At 38.6% G+C, this 15,176-nt stretch overlaps 1 protein-coding gene and 2 long non-coding RNA genes across 4 annotated transcripts in view; 2 read left to right on the forward strand and 1 right to left on the reverse strand.

The window, feature by feature from the left end:
• The window catches only part of LOC112182201 (NAC domain-containing protein 14-like), a 50,968-nt gene that overhangs the window by 17,590 nt on the left and 18,202 nt on the right, over positions 1 to 15,176 (reverse strand). The window lies entirely within an intron of this gene.
• Positions 35 to 2,964, forward strand: LOC112182211. Of its 2 annotated transcripts, none has more exons than XR_005809557.1 (7): positions 35 to 162; positions 854 to 931; positions 1,049 to 1,212; positions 1,341 to 1,388; positions 1,474 to 1,554; positions 1,660 to 1,732; positions 2,867 to 2,964. It is a non-coding gene; the product is annotated as an uncharacterized LOC112182211 (long non-coding RNA). The 2 variants fall into 2 exon arrangements; XR_002929328.2 differs by having other exon boundaries at positions 1,478 to 1,554; positions 2,867 to 2,963.
• LOC112182205 lies at positions 13,606 to 14,130 on the forward strand. Its single transcript, XR_002929320.2, has 2 exons — positions 13,606 to 13,694; positions 13,802 to 14,130. It is a non-coding gene; the product is annotated as an uncharacterized LOC112182205 (long non-coding RNA).

Below are 15,176 nucleotides of genomic sequence, written 5' to 3' on the forward strand. Positions count from 1 at the left end.
CTAACCCCTCTAGCAAGTTTAGACGAAAAGGTCAGGAATCCATTTCTGTGTAAAGATTTGCTGCAGGGTTTGTGATTGGAGGATGGAGAAATGTCCAATTGGGTTTCCAGACGTGCTTCGCTAATAGGCAAGAGTCAAGACCTTCCTCTCCAAGGAGTCTAGGTGGGTCCTCTGTTCTCATTATTCTATTTCTAATGGGTGCTTTCAACCAAATCTTTTTCTTTTTGTCGATTCAATCAAGCGCAATTTGCTTCTCACCAAACTTTCCAGCTGATGCGGCACTCATAGAATATTGCTAGCTGGAATTACTCTCTTCCTCTTTGGTCTTGTTAGAGGGGACTGTACGTATTTTACCTTCGTTTGTTTTCTCCGTCGAAAAAAAAAAAAACTTCTAAAATGGTACAAAACTAGAAACCGAGCAAACTCTGAACCAAGTTATAGCAACCATTCCTTATTTTCACTTTTTCTTTTCTGTGTTATATTTCCCAAACTTGTGATAAATGTTGCTTGAATTGCATAGACGCCCAATTGTTCAAATATGAGATCTTATGAGACATCAGACATGTTTTTGATTTTCATGTTTTAGGATAAAAGTATACTTGATACGCAATATATAAATAATTAAGTACAGAAAGTTGGATAGGGATTTCTCAAATAAATATTATAGATGACGACTGTTTCCTAAATGATTAATGCTTGATATTCATGTATTTGAGGAGATGTCAGAACATACGAGTTTTGCAAATGAGAACTTTGGCAGCTTATGTTATCTATTTTTGAAGGTGATTTGTTGCTAACAGTTGTTATGTTATGCTTCTGCATGTAGTCTTAGTATTTTATTTTTTTGATCCAGTTAAAGAAGAAAATCCTACCTGACTAAAGAAGGAGGGATTGCTGCCCCCAGGAACCAGATTAGACAAGAAGAGAGAGGGTGAGTTGTTACTTTCTCTTTCAAGCCATAAGTTCCTTTATCACATTTTTTGGTTTCCTTTTTAAATAATCTCTGTTCTGCTTTTTATAATTTCTGATTTTACTTTACAACTCACAGAATGTGGAGGTATATATGATGGAAATTGAAGAATGCGAGACTTTGACCCCCTTGAACCTACCAGAACAAGAAAAAGCATATATGGTTAATGCTTATTCCTGCCTCAAAGAAAGTTTGGAGAGGGGTGGAACTAATAAGAGAAAGCTTGCCCAGATTTAGCTCCGGTATTAGTTTAGGAACTAATATGTTGAGTATGTTATAGTTTAGGAATTTAGTATGTAATAGTTTGGGATAAACTGAACAATGAGAATAATTTTTTCATGCCACTGTTTAACTCTTGACATGATTTCAGGCCGTTGGAAGATCCCTCTTCAGGGCACATGTAGAGGGTCAACTGAAGGTTAACATATCTACATGATTTGTTCACTAAATTGGATATTGATTCATGAATGTTAACTGATTGTGGCATGCATACTGGCATTCAGGCAGAGTGATATAATGTCTAACCCTGAACTATTTGTGACACTGATCTGGAATAGCCTCTAGCACTTTTGGATCAAAAGGAGGTATGTCGTACAAGATGTTATCTTTGGACAAAATGTGACTTCGTTTAACTTCTTATATATTGCTGCTTTATGCTGGTAAAAAGCTTCCCTTCATTACCAACTCAGATTATCATTACACAGACAACGATGCAACACTTTTCTTCCTAATGATATGGGTTGGCGGGATCTATTTGACATTGTAAGTATGTCCATCTACTTAGCTTTGTAAGTTCATGCCATTATGGCATGTTCATTATTCTCTAAGGCTTATCCTAGGAAGTCTGAGGATCATTCTTTCGTTAGCGATGCTGAGATTAACAGTGTAATTCAGTTGCAGTGGTATTCTAAATTCATATATATTCAATTTAATCTGACAATGGTTGCAAATCTTGGCTACACATCCTAAATTAAAGCCAATCAGAACTCACAACCATTTAATAAAATTTGACAACTGAGTTGGTGAAGTTTGAGCTTGGTTCAACCTGTGTTTGTGGACGGCCGGGGTTTGCATTATACATCAAACTTTTCATTGTCATTCGATCAACAATTAAATAAAAGTGTGTACGCATGTGGTTAAAATGGAAGGCTGGGACAGCAATCAATTAATCCCCTACTTCTCCTCTATTGTAGACAGAACTAATTAAACCCCCTTGTCTAGCGAGGTACACACTATTGATAAGTCAGTCTTCCAACCGAATGTTAAATGGAGTCACATTTTGGAATTTGGACCTATTTTCTACTACAGATGCATGTATGTGAATTCATTATGCTTTTTTTTCTTTCTTTCTTTGCTTGGCATACAATTCAACTTTGCAGTCTCTTCAAAACATGGAATTTTATTTGCCTAACTATTAAATAAGTTTTACTTGCCTGTTTTTCCCTTTTTGTTTTCTTTGAGCGTTATATACATGCAAAGGGAAGAGTTCTTACCCAGACCATGGATATCTAATATATTGGAAAACCAGAACATGTAATATATTCAGTCATTCAGTGGTTGCACCTTTTGTTCTTATACGAGTGTTGCTGCATGCATTCTTGGCTCAAGCTCCTGTGCTTATCCTGGTGTACATTAGTTCTTAATTGATATAAATAAATATATGAATCCAATCTTAAGTTTTTGTTCTATCAGATTTATTTCATGCTCAGTTGCTCATAGAACATTTAATGTGTAATTTTAAATGAAAGGAATTGGAATTCATAGACTGAAATCTATGTAAGATATAGAGTTAAAATGATCTGCCACTTTTATGGTGGTCATGTCACCATGCTCAGATTCTAGAGTTTATGCTACAAAGCCCTCATTTTGGCTTATGTCTATTGCTTTGAGTTGCAGTGGTGGTGCCTATGTGGCTTATGCTGAAGCAAACTCAGGCTCCGACCTGATCAGTTTGAAAAATTCCTCATATGATGTTCATGTTGTATCTACTTGGAATTACTTTGCATTCACCCTTCTGAGCATTGTTGAACCAATTCGTATCATTGTCAGAAAGGTAATTAACAGTGAGATAATATAAGTTGTTGCCTATCTATCTCTGTTTATTGGTAAACATTATTTCGCATAGTGTTCATTAAACTGTTCTCAGAGTCTCTGGTTGACTACATGCCAGCAATTCTTTGATTAGATAGTAGCATACAAGGAAACTTGAAGTTATGTTAACCTGGAAATTAGGTTCATATCCCTGTAGATAAAACCCTATTAATTTTTATAATTGCAATGCCATTTTGTGCCAGAATTCAATTGCTTTATTCCATGTATCTACAAAATCTTTTACGTTCTTATCTATTATATTATGAATGCTATATCTTTTCAGTTCCTTGCTTAGTTTCTGTGCACAGGTAATTTTCCCTAAGAAAATACAGTCACTTGATTGACAAGTAAAAGGAATGAATAGTAGATAAATCTTTTGGGTACTTAATATTACTATGTTGTTGATCTATGTGTACTTCTGAAACCATCCTGACTACATTAAATTACATTTAATTATGCTCCCACAACTAGATTGTGTAAACATGGAATTTTTGCTGCTTTTGTTAACCAAATTGCAGGAAACCTTGGTTTTGCTCCTTAATTCAGTATACGTTAACCTTTGCCCTTTGCTCTTTGTAAAACTCTCAAGTCAACCAAGTATTAAGCTAAAATTCTCAGGTAGTGACAGTGGAAAAGTTCAAGGAGGTGAATGATTTTTTTAATTCTAATGATACTTTCACTCTAGCATGTTTGGAGTAGACAGACTCGATGCTATTCTTCTCATCAAAATTGGATTGATATAAGCAGATGCTGTATATACAGATAGAGATGGCTGAAGTTTAAAATCACTGAAGGAAATTCTGTATATATTGTTATTCTGTTGCTCAAGTTTATTAAACTTTTCAAACGCAGTCAAGTGGATTTAGATATATGGGAAGAAAGCAGAGCATTAAGTAATATACTCTTCTAAAGTTCTAACTTCGATTACTGTTGGTATTAAGGTGTAAATGTGAAGTGAGACAGAACAGTAATATCTAGAAGTGAGGAAGAATACTTAACCTGTGAATGTTCCTTTATGATTTTGGTTTGGTTTCTTTTCTATTTTGTATTGAATTGGTTTGGCTATTTGGATTATTTTCATTATGAAACTGTAACTTCATTAAATTTCTGTTAGTTCAGTTAGAAATAAAGCAGTTGATAATTGTTATATGACCCGATTACTTGTCATCTTTGTCTGTCATGAGACTAACCCCTCTAGCAAGTTTAGATGAAAAAGTGAGGAATCTCTGAACATTTTCCATTTCTCTATGAAGATTTGTTGCAGGGTTTGTGATTTGAGGATAGAGATGTCCAATAGGGCATCCAGACGTGCCTCACAAGTAGTTAAGACCTTCCACTCGAAGGAGTCTAGGTGCATAAATGGGTCCTCATTATTCTATTTCTAATTAGTGCTTTCATTCAATTAACCAAATTCATCTCTTACAAGTAGTTAAGACCTTCCACTCGAAGGAGTCTAGGTGCATATATGGGTCCTCATTATTCTATTTCTAATTAGTGCCTACATTCAATTAACCAAATTCATCTCATATTCTTGCTTCGGCTAGTCATGATAAGTGGGTTAAGCTCTGGAAGTAAAATGATCAGTACTCTCATTTTGTCAAGGAAATATCAGTACACTGATTAACTGCACTTTGCAATATAGGATAGTTTTCTACTGATCATGATCCAATGCTTGTAGTCTGTCTTTTGGTTGATTGATTAATCACCTTTCTTTGCCTTTTTGGATCAAAAAAACAAATTCATCTCTTACAAGAATATTTGGAGAGAAGCATATTTCCTAAATGATGCACTAATCTTGGACATACACAGAATATTGCTAGCTGGAAATACTCTTTTCTTCTTCCGGCTTCCACCGCCTTGTACCATGATCTCTTAGATTTTGTTATATTAGGGGAAATTGTATGTAGCCTTTGTTTGTTTTTTCTCCATCGAGAACAAAAGAAAACTTCCTAAAATAGTACAAATCTAGAAACTCAACAAACTTTGAGTCAAGTTGTAGTAACCATTCCTTATTTTCACATTTTCTTCTTTGAGTTTGTTAAAGGAAAAATATATTGTGTGCCTTCGTCAAAGCAACTGACGGAGAGGGAATCAAGGAATCAGTGATTACCATCAATCAGCACAATTATAGATCAATCAGCATTCAATGTATTTAATGTAATTAATATTTCCGTTGTAATTCTATCTCTATATAAAGGGACTATGAAATGAAATGAGTAGACTAATTCCAATTGTCATTTTACTTTAACACGTTATCAGCACGCTCAGAGCAAATAGCCAATAAAAAAAAAGTCCTAATTTTCTAATTCTCTTTCTATCGAAAAGAAACCAAAACCCTAGAAGAAAAAAAAAAAAAAAAAATCTTTTTCTTCCTTTTTACTGCCGCCACCAACTAAAAAAAAAAAAATTTCTTCTTCCGGCCGCCAAGACCAGGCCTAGCCTAGGCCACTTGCTGCCCAAACGCACTGCCCAGATCCTTCTTCCAACCGCCCAGACGCTTGCCTCCCGCCCTGCACAGCCTAGCAAGCACCCTGCATCCAGCGCCTTGCAACAGCGCAGCACCGGCCAAACCCTCCTGCAGCAGATCCCAGTAGCAGTCCATCCCAACTGCAACCTCAGCCCAACCCAGCAGCCTCCCTCGTCCAACTCTGCGGTCTCCAGCCAGCCTCCCCCCTCCGCCACGAGAGCAGCCCCACAGATCGGCCTCTTCAAATCATTCTTCTGGCCTCCAAGATCGGCCTCCACGATCGGCCTCCCTCCCTACTGCCCAACACCCGCGTGCACACCCACCGTCCCGGCACCCCTGCTGCAACGCCCTGAAACCCGCAGCAGCTTCGCCATCATCTGCAATCCAGAAAGAAGAGAGGGAAGAAACGCGAAGGAGAAGAAAAATAAGAAAACAGAAGGCCCAGAGAAAAAAAATAAAAACAGAAAGAAAAAGAAACCCGGCCTAGACCGAAAAAAAAAAAAAAACAAAAGCAGGCCTTTGGGCCCAGAAACAAAAGAAAGAAACAAGCCATGCGGCCCAAATAAAAAATAAAACAACAAACAAAAGAAGTAGGCCTGTGGCCCAGAAAAAAAAGAGAAAAGCAAAGAAAAAACAAGGCCTTGTGGCCCACTGCTGAAAAAAGAGGAAGCGGCCCAATTTTTCTCAAGCCCAAAAACATCGCTACGCACGCCTGCATCAACACGCGCGTGTGCTAGGATTGTTTAATTTTCTCACAACCAAGTATGTTTTATTTATTTACTTTATACTTTTAAAGCATGTGAATTTTATTTATATCTTTAAGCATGCTCTATATTTAATTGTTTATAATTAGTATTTTTTTAGCGTGTTTAGTTAGATAATTTTGATCATTTTAAGCATGCCTTATTATTTATGTTTTATATGATTATATTTAAGCATGATTTATAATTATGTTTAAGCATGTTTTATATTTTATTGTTTATGGTTTATTATGAAATTTTGAGCATGTTCTTATTTTTATTTATGCATATATAAATTATGCCTACGGCTACGCATGCTTTGTATTATGCTATTGTTTATATTTTATTTTATGCATGATATATTCTTGCTATTATTATTTGTAGAATATAATTTGTTGTATATTTGTGAAATTTGAGCATGCCATGTAGTTTATTTTTATATATGCTATGTTTAAATGTGCTATGATTAATTTCTAGTATGCAACATATACAATCCGCTTTGCCATGATAATGAAATTTCATGCGCATTATACACACAACATTACCGTGATAAAGTACACATAGCATCGAAAAACAATGTGACCATTACGAATCTTGGTCTTGAAACCTAATTCATATTTTTGGAAAATAATTCACGTGGATGTCTTTATGACTGCGTAATTTATATCTTCCCTCTTGTTTTATGTAAATGGCTGATCCAACTCGACTTGAGTTTGACATTTTAGACTCAGAAGGACTTGAGTACCATCGTTGGGTTTCCGATATGGAAACTGCTTTTGTGGCAAAAGACTACACTGCCACCATTACTGACCCCAAAGATGATGAACTATCTAATAAGATGAAAGCAGATGCCTTAATGTTTCTGAGGCGACATATTGATCCTAGCTTACGCTGGGAGTACCTTCAGTTGAAGACACCCAAAGAATTGTGGGATGCCCTTAAAGGACGTTTTGGGAACATTCATGACACTTTACTCCCAGAACTAGCTATTCAGTGGAATGGAATCCGCTTACTTGACTATAAAAAGGTCAGTGACTTCAACAAGGACATGTTGCGCTTAAAAACACGTCTCAATTTTTGTGGAAGGGAAATCACAGAAGATGATATGATCTACAAGACTCTTACTACCTTTCCTAATTCAGCTTTCATACTAGCGAACCAGTATCAGTTGGATTATGACAACAAAAGAATCACAACCTTCAATAAGTTGATAAGCCTACTGCAAGTGGCTGAGAGACATAATGAGATTCTCTTGAACAACAATGCCAGGCCCACTGGGACAAAGAAAATTCCCGAGGCTCATTATGGAAAAATGAAAGGTGAAAAGAACTCCAATGCAAAGGGGTTTAGACGTGCTGATCCCTACCCACGTGTCAACCATGCACCACGTGGAAAGGGACATGAGGATCATGGAAACAAGATGCAAAAGGAAAGAGTTGACAATGAACCATGCTATAGGTGTGGATTCATTGGGCATTGGTACAAGAACTGCCAAGCAAACAATAGAGTAGCAGCCAATTACAAGAGGTATAGAGAGTCTAAAGAACAAGAGGCTCACTATATGGAAGAAGGAGGTCATGACCTAGACGTCAACCTTACAATTGCAGACTTTAATGGCAAAGAGGAACTTGCTAAGTCAATGGATGCTCTCAATCTTGACTGATCTGCTTTATTCATTTTATTTTCCAAAGATAGTTGTGAAGGCATAATGCCTCATTTTTAATTAGACTATTATTTGGTCTTAAAGAATGGTTTGATGAATTAGATTTCTGAACAAAGGCCTTGATTTGCTTATCGTTGGCTTATTAATAAATTTCAAATTTTATTCTGAAGCACTGAATTTATTCAAATTTATTTTCTATACATATATTTACATGGTTCGAAATAGCACTATAAAGATGTAAAGCAATACATCTAGAAAAAAGAAAAAAATTATTAGAATGAAAAGAATACCATTCTACGCAAATAGAAATACTCTAAAGAATATGAGTTATATTTTCTAAATACCTCCCATTTATTTGTAGGAATGAATGGAGGAGAACTTGAGTGCTTAGATGATAGTGGAACTACCCACACAATAGTAAGAAATAGGCAATTATTCATTGAACTAATAGCCTATAATTCATCTGTGACTACGATGATTGGATTATCACAACTAATAAAAGGGCGAGGAACTGCCAAATTTTTGCTGCCTAATGGCACAACATTTAAAGTCACAGACACTCTATATGCACCAAGAGCTAATCGAACCTTGTTAAAGTTTCAAAACTATTTGTGCCAACAGTTATCATGTAAAAACACACCGTGATAATGGAACTGAATTCCTTGATATTACATCTAATGAATGTGGAAGGAAACACATTTTAGAGAAACTTATGAGTCAATCTAGTGGAATGTACCTCACTACGATTAGGATAATTGAATCCTATACTGTCACCATCAATGAAATATGGGACACTGACTCATACAGGATTTGACATGACCGCCTAGGGCACCGAGGTCGTTACATGATGATCCGTATTTTAAAGAACTCATATGGACATCCCTTCTTTCGAGTGAAAAAAAAAGGTGGGAGAAAAATCTGTCACACTGCAAGGTGTCGGTCCTAGTACTGCTCAAATGCAGTCATTGCCTTCTGCAGTACCAGAAACACTACCACTCTCCCATTATGCGTCATTGACTATTTCAAAGGCGCATAAATCGTTTTGCAAAGCCTTCTCTTTAGCAAAAACAGGATCGAGACCTTCCTATGCTAAAGATACAAAACAAAACATTCCATTCTTACAAAGGATATAAAGAGATGTCTGTGGACCTATCCATCCAGAATGCGGACCATTCAAGTACTTTATGGTTCTGGTGGATGCTTAGACAATCTGGTCACATGTCTTTTTATTGTCCACAAGAAATGATGCAATACTCCTAGCACAGATTAAACTTTTAAGGGCTCACCACCTTGATCACCCTATCAAGTCTATAAGGCTTGATAATGCTAGAGAGTTTACATCAAAAGCATTTGATGATTATTGCATATCTATTTGGATCGATGTAGAGCATCCTGTACCCCATGTGCATACACAAAATGGTCTCGCAGCAGCCACCATCAAAAGGCTACAGATGGTGGTTAGGGCATTGGTTATGCACACCAACCTGCCTATATCTGCATGGGGTTATGCAATATTGCACGCAGCTTTACTTATTTGTTTCAAACCCACAACTAGCCAACCATTTTCTGCGTACCAGTTGGTAACTGGATATGAGCCTGACATTTCACACTTCCGCATATTTGGTTGAGCAGTATATGTGCCTATTGCGCCCCCACAGCGCACTACAATGGGTCATCAGAGAAGATTAAGTATTTATGTTGGATACGAATCCCTAACAATTATCCGCTATTTGGAAACCTTGACAGGCGATCTCTTTACCGCTAAATTTGAGAACTGTCACTTTGACGAGACAGTCTTCCCGTCGTTAGGGGGAGATAGGAAAAAGGATTTTCCAAGGGAATGACAGGAATTGTCGTGGTTTGTCCCCACTCTGTCTCATTTTGATCCCCGCAGTTCACAAAGTGAAAGTGGAGTGAAAAGAATAATCGATCTTCAGAACGTAGCAGATTCGATGCCTGATGCGTTTACTGATATCGTAAAAGTGACGAGATCACATATACCAGCTGCAAATGTGCCTGCAAGGTTAGAAGTCCCCAACAAGGGGCACGGTGCCGCAGATAGAGGCACTGCAACCGCACTTAGTGGAGGTGTGGTTGAGGCCGTGGCTCCCAAGGAAGAGGGGGAGGTCACTTGGTTCGATTGACACTCACCCAAGGAAGAAGAGGGTGAGTAAGGCACAAACCAATCATCAATGTATAGAATCCCTCTCTTATGAGATTGTCTTTGATTATAGTTATGTCCATGAATCAATACTGGAGGACGCTCCGATGTTAAAAATGAGTCCAGAGAACAAAGAAATCTCAGAGGATTATGAGAGTGCGTATGAGTTGATAGAAAGATCTTCCATACACATTGATGATATATAATGTTGCTCAAGGAATCATAGAGCACAATGATATCAAACCACGCTCTGTTGCAAAATGTCAACAAAGAGCAGATTGGCCTAAATTAAATGAAACAATCCAGGCAGAATTAGATTCTCTGACAAAGAGACAGGTATTTGGTTTGGTAGTGCTAACCCCATCAAGTGTAAAGCCTGTAGGACATAAATGAGTCTTTGTCAGAAAGCGTAATGAGAAGAATGAAGTCCTGAGGTACAAGACTCGCCTTGTGGCTAAGGTTTCTCACAACGCCCTAGAATTGACTACGAGGAGACATACTCTCTCGCAATGGACGTTATAACGTTCCGCTACTTAGTTAGCTTAGTAATTTCCGAAGGACTGGAAATGCAGCTCATGGATGTGGTTACTGCATATCTTTATGGGGATCTATATTTAGAGATATATATGAAAAATGCCTGATGGCCTTACATTACCCAAGTCAAGTGACTCTAAACCACAGAGTGAGTTTACAATTTAGTTGAAACGCTCACTTTACGGATTGAAACAATCCGGGCGGATGTGGTATACTCGTCTAAGTGACTACTTGATTGGGAAGAGATATAAGAACGATGAAGTAATGCCCCTGCGTATTCATAAAGAAAACAAGTTCCGGATTTGCAATTGTAGCTGTATATGTCGATGATATGAACATAATAAGTACTCTTGATGAAATAAGAGAAACCGCGAGCTACTTGAAATCCGAATTTGAGATGAAGGATCTTGGGAAAACTCGATTCTATCTAGGCCTTGAAGTAGAACACCGAGTTTGTGGAATACTAATCCACCAGTCTGCGTATGTCCAAAAGTCAGGCAATTCAACATGGACAAAGCGCATCCTCCTAGCTGTTGAGCAAAAATAGTAAATAAATATACTCAACACAATCTCACTCTATTTCATTAACGGAAATAGAGTTTTATTATGTTAAGTTCGGACCCATTCGAGATAGATAATATCCCTTAATTACAATCCCTTACTTCAAGGGAAGACCCTTTGATTCCAAATACGAAGACAAGAATTCCATGGAGAGGAGTGTGTTTGTTTGATTTTGTGGCTGTACTCAGAGTGTTTATCAGGCTGCCTACGTACCCCAGAAGGGATCAAGCCACTCGTAGTTCAGATTTTTGGGAAGGTTTGGATGCTTCGGTGAGTAAATGACCCACCAAAGAATTTTGGTTAAGTGTTTGGGTGATTTGAATACGGAAATTTGGATGACTTCTGTGGTCACTAGGATTTGGTGAATTTGGTTTAGGGAAAACCAGGGATTCGGTTAAGGTCGCGGTTGCATCCAGATTTAAATCCAGACTGCCTACATACCCCGTGAAGGGATCAAACCACTGTAGTTCATCGTTTGGGATTTTCGGTTTTGTATCAATTTTTACTCAACGGGTATGTATTTTGAACTCGTCGAGAAAACATATTTTGGTGAACACTCAATAGAGTGTCCACTGATTTGAATTGGGCACCCGAGTGTGCCGAGCTTCATAATAGGCCCTGAAATCTTAAAATGGGCTTTGTGTCGCTTTTTGCTTGTCGATGAATAATTCAGCCGGGCCCGCATTTCTGACTTGGAGTGGGCCTTGTAGAGCTTCGAAACTTGTGGCAAGTGATTTAAGAGAGCCCAAAAGAAAAATCTGCGGCACATAGATTGGTTCAGCCCATTTGATTTACTTTTGCACCCCATAGAGCCCAAAAAGCCTTCACATCTTGAGTTCGGATCTGAACTCTCATGACTTTGAAACTCAGTTGGTGTCTTCCCCCATCTAAGATTCCAGAAGCCAGACGTAATCCCCCTTCTTGGCCGACTTGATAAACCTCGAATCCTTCGGATAATATCTTAGCGTGATCATCAGATTGTGATAGAGATGATATTTAGGATGAAGCTTGGTTCTTATAGTCCAATTCGGAGAAGAAGTCTGGACCTTGGACTCTGTATAAATAGGAACACCCCCCACCTTGATTCTGCATTCTTCACCAAGAATCGTGCATTGGGTAAGGCTTCTTTGACTCAAGGAAATAATTTTCTTTCTTTGAATCAACTCTCTTTATCGCAAATTTGGGCCTCCTTGTTCTTCCCCTCTTTTGTCTCTGCTGTGATTTTTTTTACTGGGTAACTGGTGATTGCATTTGTCTTGTTGCTTCCAGCTCACATGAACCCCCAGTACCTATTTGAGAATTCCTTTTGTGCAGGCATCTCGAGTCGAATTGGACGTGGCTTCTCCCTGGGTTTTGATTAACTGTCTCTGCTGGGATTTTTTTTACTCGGTATCTGACATAGATCTTGTTGTCTTGTAGCTACCAGCTCACATGAATCCCCAATATCTAATTGAGACTTCTTTTTTGTGCAGTCATCTTGAGTTGAATTTGGACGTGGCTTCACCTCGAGGTAACTAGTTGCCATACCAGGGAACTTCAATTGTTTATAATTTTATAACAAAAACACCGACTGACTTTTGTGGTTTGAATTACAACCACAAATTTGCTGAATTGCATGTAGTATTTTTTTGTCTTGATGTGCACTAATCGGTTTGTCACCGCCACAGTTACTTTGTTTGTGCAGAGGTCATTTTGAATATTGATTGTAGCTAGACTTTGCTTCTTGGTGTCTGCTCCTTTGTTGTTTAAACTATTTTCAAAAGAAGCTTCCTTTGGTGTTGAAACTCTGCACGGGGATCATCTTGGAGCAGCTTCCCCACTATTGTGAACCCAAGAACTATGCAGATTTTTCCTTGGCGTGAACCAACAGCCCGAGGCTTTCACTTGACACTCATCTTTGCCACCCATATGCAGGACGCACCGCAATACAGGCATCAAAGACAGGTGTAGTGAAACTCGGGAACTTCGTAGAGCCGTACTTGGTGTGAACTTGCAGCCCCCCGGGCATTCACTTGACACTCATCTTTGCCACCTATATGCAGGACGCACCGCGATACAGGCATCAAAAACAAGTGTAGTGAACCCCTCTGTTTCTCTTCTTTTGCCATCAGAAAGTTGTCGAAATCCCTTCTCTTTGCACGTGCTTCTTTCATTCTCTGAACCTGCACTTGTCGTCAACATAAAAGGTATTTCGAAAATGTTTTCTGGTTGTTGTTTTATGTCCTTCTGATTTCTGGTGGGCAGCAGTAGAGTTTTGGGGTTTTGTGGCTTTTTGGTTGGTGTATTTGGCTTTGGGGATTTCGAGGCTTTTTAGCACGGAGGATTTGTTATCGGTGCTGTTTTGGAAGGGTTATAAAACCCATGTGGAAATAAACAGAGGAAGAACTTTCTGCACTCATGAACCCATCAGCAACAATGCAGGAAAAGTACCAATAAAAGACCATGGAGAAATGACCAGCAGGATACCTGAACTTGATGCTCTCCTGTCGTCGGGTTGTAGTCTCCAGGTAACTAAGCACTGTGCACTATTTCTTTCTCTTGAATGCAGCCTCACTCTGATGCACCAATATAACTCACCCTTCTCTCTATTTCTCTCCGTCCCTTTCTTATGCAGCCTTGTGTTTCTTATATAGGGGGCAGTGAAGATTCTAGAGGGCGGGATAAACATTTGTTTGAAATTTGAATCTCCCGAAGCTCATGAAGATAAGCTGTTGATCGGAGACTTCGTCTTTGACTTTGAGATTGAACTTGGACGCCCTCTGCCACTTTGTTCTTATCACAATTTGAATGCTTTCTTCTGTTTCTTTTTTTCCGTAGCTTATCCCCACCCAAGCTTGGTCAACCTTTGAATTTGAGAAACAGATAATTTGTAAATAAATATTTGTTTAACTGCTGTCATTATCCTCTTCTCTTTTTTTTTTTTTTGAATAATTGTGACAGCTACATGCTTTGTACAGTGTGGGTATTTTTTTTTTATTCAACACTAGCACTCCCATGATCGGTCGAAGATTGGATGCAAAGAAAGATCCATTTCGTCCAAAGGAAGATGACGAAGAGGTGTGGGGAGCTGAAATTCCCTATCTAAGTGCAATAGGCGCATTATTGTACTTAGCCCAATGTACTCGACCAGACATTGCATTCTCAGTGAACTTGTTAGCTAGATTTAGCTCAGCGCCAACGCAGTGTCACTGGAATGGTATTAAGAACATTTTCGATACCTAAAAGGAACCATTGACTTGGGACTGTTCTTTCCCTATAGAGAGACAAGAGGGACCGCATATGGAACTGCAATCCCTAAAGAAAATGTTGATGGCGAAAGCGCCACTCCCTACACTAAAACGCCAAATGACGTTTTGGTCAATTTTGCTGATACTGGGCACGTCTCTGACCCACATAAAGATCGTTCCCAAACTGGTTATGTATTTACCAATGGGAACACGGCGATATCTTGGAGATCAACCAAGCAAACCCTTGTGGCTACCTCTTTGAACCACTCAGAGATCATTGCTTTACATGAGGCGGTTCGTGAGTGTGTATGGTTAAGAACTATCATTGCACATATTCGAGGGATTAGTGGTTTGAGTTCTACCACTGAAGAGCCTACTTGCATTTATGAACACAATGCAGCTTGCATCGAACAGATAAAGCTAGATTATATTAAGGGTGATAACACAAAACACATATCGCCAAAGTTTTCCTACAATCAGCAACAACAGACCCTCCTCAAGATTCAAGTGAATCAAGTAAGTTCTTAGGAGAATGTGGCAGATTTGTTCACCAAATCACTGCCTAAGGCCATATTTGAGAAACATGTGAAAAGTATAGGAATGCGAAGACTTTCCAAGCTCCCTTGATTAATGTAAAGATCAGGGGGAGGTGTAGACGTTAGGGGGAGTCTAACACACACATGTCAGCATCAAATGTAGAAGGTGCGTTGTGCTCTTTTCCTTCGACCAAAGTGTATTTTTGTCCCACAGGGTTTTTATTGT

The sequence above is a fragment of the Rosa chinensis genome, chromosome 1 (genome assembly GCF_002994745.2).
Source record: "Rosa chinensis cultivar Old Blush chromosome 1, RchiOBHm-V2, whole genome shotgun sequence".
Lineage (NCBI taxonomy): Eukaryota > Viridiplantae > Streptophyta > Magnoliopsida > Rosales > Rosaceae > Rosa > Rosa chinensis.